The following is a 6,000-nucleotide window of genomic DNA, read 5'->3' as shown; positions in this document are numbered from 1 at the left end:
AACGTACTTACTTAACCATACCCCGAAGTTAACGGAATTCAATAAAAACACGGTGATAATGAAAATAAGAAGCGCTGGTGGCCTAGCGGTAAGAGCGTGCGATTTGCAATCCGGAGGTCGCGGGTTCGAACCCCGGCTCGTACCAATGAGTTTTTCGGAACTTATGTACGAAATATCATTTGATATTTACCAGTCGCTGTTCGCTGAAGGAAAACATCGTGAGGAAACCGGACTAATACCAATACGGGCCTAGTTTACCCTCTGGGTTGGAAGGTCAGATGGCAGTCGCTTTCGTAAAAACTAGTGCCCACGCTAATTACTGGGATTAGTTGCCAAACGGACCCCAGGCTCTCATGAGCCGTGGCAAAATGCCGGGACAACGCGAGGAAGATGATGATGATAATGAAAATTAGAGGGAGAGAGAGATACATTTTGTTTAACAAGAAATACATATAAAGTTTGAAAGAAAGTTGCAACAAAAATAGTTAGATTTATATTTTACAGTAAGTACATAATATGGTACTTTCCCGCACTAGTGCGGAAATAAGGGTGCTTCCGTGCCTATGTCGAAAATTAAAACGCTGTACAATACACGTGCGAATAGGTAATTCGCAGATCGTGTCGAATTGGCTTTCCCTTATCATAGAGAAAAAAATACATAGAGTGCTCACTCCATCCATACATCAGTTTTAGTACCAAAAAGACTATTAGCATCTAGCATCGAGTAGCGGAACTATCAGTACTGCTACTTGACAATAGATGTAGCACCGACCGGAAAGTCTTATGCTGTTGAGATAAGACTTTCCGGTCGGTCCTACATCTATTGTTAAGAAGCAGTACTGATAGTTCCGCTACTCGATGCTAGATGTAGACACTGAAATTAATAGTCTGAACTGATGTATGGAGGGAGCACTCTATGTATTTTTTTCTCTATGCCCTTATCTATATGTGAAAATTGAATACCTATTACGAATAGTCCGAATTCAATATGAACAATATTCTCATAATAAAAACATTACATATTTACAAAGCATACTGTGAAATTGTGAATCGCATTTTTTCTATTTAGATTAGCGTGGTATTGTACGTTTTATCAATAGGATAGAAACCTGAACCTACCTTTAAGTACACCCTCAAACTTAGGATGAAAGCTTTTAACGCTAGAAAAAGTGTAGGCATTTCATCATTATTTTATACGTAAGAGTCAAGAGATGTTCCACTTTAAGGCTCAAATAACAAACCTTTTCATGTTCAGAACGACTTAACTGAATCAAGATTATTAATTAACTGCTTTTCTGCCCGAGTAATATTCTGTAAAATAAACACTGAGTCATCTAGTCCGCATTTGTCACTAGCAAAGGCTACCTACCAGCAAATAGGTCCTTTCAAGACCGTTATGAAAAAGGCACGAAATTAACTACTCCTCACTACTTAGGTACAAAATGGCTACCGCATACAACGGGGTCTTTTATCCTGCCGCCTCAAAAGCTTCGCCCACCTGAAAGGTTCATTTTCTGAAACCGGTGGCGACACGTTGAAAGACCTAAAATAAGCGATGCCGACGTTCCAACTGATAACTTTTGAAACTTCTTATCATTTTCAACACCTTCATTTTAAAACTATCTATGCTTCTTAGATAATAAAGTCCAATTTTGAATGTACCGTCGTTAAGAGCTGCTAGATTAAGGAAGTGATGAGTTAAGGTTTTCTTTAATGCAGTCTGCTTTACAAATTCTTTCCGCGTAAGAAAGTTTTGCAAATGATATGGAGATAAGAGTTATTAATTGCTTGGAACACGGTAATATTATTAAGAGGTTTTTTCTGTTCAATTCAATTCCGCAGCAGCTGCAAAACGGCAGCATTACTGCAGCGCGACATTACTGCCCTCTGCATGACTGCCGCAAATGTCAAAATTGATGTCGCTGCCCGGTAAATCTGTTCTTTTTTTTTGATGTTTCTATCGCTCAAAGTAATTAAGTATGCAACTAACAGGCCAATATGAACGTACACTGATTTCAGAATAACATTTTAAATGACGTCATACAGTAATCGTGCATTTCGTTCGTACAGTCAAGTGTAAAAATATGGGTGCACAAATCACCTCAAAAATATTCCCCTTAGCTCTTATGTCAGCGAATTAAGAACTATATATTTTTGAGGAAGTTGTCTACACCGATATTTTCACACTTATCTGTACTTCTCCGTGCAATTATTCGTGCAAGCGAGATGCAGGATATCTAAATGACATAATTCTGATATCATTCTTATATCAGTGTACATTCGAATTGGCCTATAAAATTTTTCCTCCAGGCCTCGCGCCGGCCCCGCGAGGCCAGAACAATAAATTAGTGCGATAACCACACGCTCGCGCTATCAGATAATTGTTTCCGAACTCCACTGCCTCTATTTGAATATTTAGATGTTACTGAGGAAAAGGGTGAGTGTGGCATTTTCTTGGCAATTGTATGGGTTGCCTCTACGATTGATATAAGAATCGTTTTATTTGGAACTAGCGACCCGCCCCGGCTTCGCACGGGTTAACAAATTATTCATAAACCTTCCTCTTGAATCACTCTATCTATTTAAAAAAGCGGCCAAATGCGAGTCGGACTCGCCCATGAAGGGTTCCGTATTTAGGCGATTTATGACGTATTAAAAAAAAACTACTTACTAGATCTCGTTCAAACCAATTTTCGGTGGAAGTTTACATGGTAATGTACATCATATATTTTTTTTAGTTTTATCATTCTGTTATTTTAGAAGTTACGGGGGGGGGGGGGGACACACATTTTACCACTTTGGAAGTGTCTCTCGCGCAAACTATTTAGTTTAGAAAAAAATGATATTAGAAACCTCAATATCATTTTGAAGACCTATCCATAGATACCCCACACGTATGGGTTTGATGAAAAAATAATTTTTGAGTTTCAGTTCGAAGTATGGGGAACCCCAAAAATTTATTGTTTTTTTTTTATTTTTGTGTGAAAATCTTAATGCGGTTCACAGAATACATCTACTTACCAAGTTTCAACAGTATAGTTCTTATAGTTTCGGAGAAAAGTGACTGTGACATACGGACGGACAGACGGACAGACAGACAGACATGACGAATCTATAAGGGTTCCGTTTTTTGCCATTTGGCTACGGAACCCTAAAAACGATTAAGTATAGTCCAACACAAAAACTCAATCACGTCAATCACGTAATTGAGTATCCTATATCATCGTTGTTTTCGGTTTGTTGTGAGTTGGTTATCTCATGAAAGTAAAAATGTTACATCTAAGTCATCATTAGTTTAATAAAATAATAGTCTTACCTAAACACAATATTTGAGTTAGTTTTGGAACATAGTCGGGAGATTTTGGGTCATACTGGGTTTTACGGTACCTGATTATTAGAATACTACAAAAGTCTATGTACAGTATGTTAAAATGTCTACCGGTTCACATAGGTACATTGCATCGCCGGCCGATTGAATCAAACGTACCAAAGATACAGAATACATACACTTCAATCGTCACTCGCATTCGTAGACAGCTGATGAAACAAATCCGAACTTGAGGGAAATTCTCGCCAGTGCCCACTAGATAATACGTACGTTTGCATTGTAATTGACGCTTGCACAACTGCAAGAACTGTACATCGGGTGTGTGCAGTTGTGTGGAGTGGATGTAGACGATCAGCCGAGGCAGTTGTCTGTTTATCAGCTTCAACTAGAAATCGGCTGGTGGTCGGATGGATTAAATTCGATTGGGTACGCGTAAAGGGGCCCACTGATTAACAATCCGCCGGTCGGCCTGTCAGTTGTTCGGAACTGTCAAAATTTTGTTCTAACTGACAGGCCGATACCGTCCGGCGGACTGTTAAATTGTTAATCAGTGGGCCCCTTAAGGTTCACGGACCTCGGTACTTGAACAGGCGTATTCAAATATTAGTTATTCTATCTTTTTCCGATATGATACTGATTTTTCAGTGTCAAGAGTGAAATTTATTCAACCAAAAATGTCACTTTTGACACTGACAGATCAGTATTATATCGGAAACAAATAGAATACCTAACAAAAATTCGAAAATGCCTATAACCTCCCATATTTCTTCAGCACAATAACACGATTTAAAAAATAATGCCTCAATTCATAATATAAAGTGTCATCAAAATATTTTTAGATTGGTTCAATTCGATTTGACATTCGTGGTTGTTTTGCTAAGGGACAAATCAATTGAACTATCAGAGGCATTGTAATTTTATGAATGGAATTCTCTGTAGAATCTTACTCTGGTTATTATTCGCTTTTCACCCTCCAAACCCTCTTAGATAAATATAAGAATCTATACCAGAAATTTCTTTATGAATGCGCTACAATTGCAAAAAACGGAATGGATTCCATTCAGTACCCAAACGCTAAGCTTATTGGTGAGATGCATCCATTGAATCTCGCATTCCTGCAGCTTATCCATGCTACTCTTCCGATTGGTTGAAAAAGACTGGCGATCGTTCGATATCCAGTATAAACGTAGCCACACGCCCTTTAAGACTTGGTTTATATTTGAACAATTCTCAAAAAGTTTGTACTTCCACCACATTTCCCAAAATGTCCCAGAAAGTTTCTAAACAGAAACATTCCTTTTTTGTTACCAGATTTCCTTACACATTTGGTAACAAAAAAGGAATGTTTCTTAGAAACTTTCTGGGACATTTTGGGAAATGTGGTGGAAGTTGTTCAGCTTCATGTACTTTACCAGCATACCAATTTTTATAGAAATCTAAGATGTGATCGAAATGTACAAACTTTTTGAGAATTGCTCATTTCGTAAATGCACACACAAAAATATTTGAAGACAAACTAACTAACTTGTATCTTGTTACCCATCACTGAACGGTGTTCCGGACATTTGACAGGCGTCGAGACAGGAGCCGAAGCCAACACGTACCATCGCCCACACTGTTAACTTTACATCGGTAGACCTTGTGCCTTATGTAATAAGGTCCCCCGATGTACAGTTAGGAGTGTTGCTGATGTTTGTACAACAACAACACAGACACTTGAGCCGTGGGAGCTGACAGATTAATGCATGTACCTAGTATTTTAACTGGACCAGGCATGAGGGGTGGGGGGAAATTACCGAACGGGATAGTCTTATGTATCTTTCAGTAGGAGTAGCAGCGAAAGCGCTATTATTGTTTGTCCTTGTCACAGTCTCACATTTTTTTCCCCCACCATAAATTAGTATGGATTATGGTGGGCAATAAATAAATTCGACCAATCATAGTGTCGAATTGCGTATGCTTTGTCCCTTACGGAGACACGCGTATACTACTTCTATAGGATCCTACCTTCTATGCTTTAATGAAAGGTAAGGGGTATACTGAGCGGATTATTATTATTTATCACATCCTAGAACCCAAATGGTGCGCACTGTGCAGTTTCAGGGGTATTTTATACGCTCCGATTGTGGAATGACACCTTCTTGCCGAGGTTTTTCAATGGTTGTATGTGGAGCATAAAAAAGTGTATCTGTAGGTACCCTTCATACATGAGAAACCTGTTTCTAAAGAAGCGTCCGTCGCTGAGGAGTTCTGTCGGTTTAGCTGCCTGTCAACTAGATGACTAGATTTGGGCGTCTGGCAGCTGTTCATTTGATGTGTTACTTTCTTTCAAGTGAAAGGAAATTACATTCTTTAATTTAATTTTGGAAGGTAATTAAACTTTTAATATTGCTTTTAATATCCAACCCTATTGGCTATTATGCGTCTTCGGTTATCTTTTTATTTAGTTAACACTGGTACTTATGACTCAAACGTTCGCTAAGTGATAGAAAATAACAGTTCTGAAGATAAATCCGATATCTCTTGCAAACTTGTAACATTTTCAACCTAAAATTGGACTTTAAACCCAAATAGCTACGTCGCCTTTAGAACGTATCTCTGAAATAGATATTCATACGCAATATCGCATTGAATACGTCTTGAGAGATTTTCCCATAGGTACTTGCGAAAAG

Source organism: Cydia amplana, chromosome 17 (assembly GCF_948474715.1).
Source record: "Cydia amplana chromosome 17, ilCydAmpl1.1, whole genome shotgun sequence".
In the NCBI taxonomy this organism is placed as follows: Eukaryota; Metazoa; Arthropoda; class Insecta; order Lepidoptera; family Tortricidae; genus Cydia; species Cydia amplana.
The sequence above is the reverse complement of the archived record's forward strand: the minus strand, read 5'-3'. Positions refer to the sequence as shown.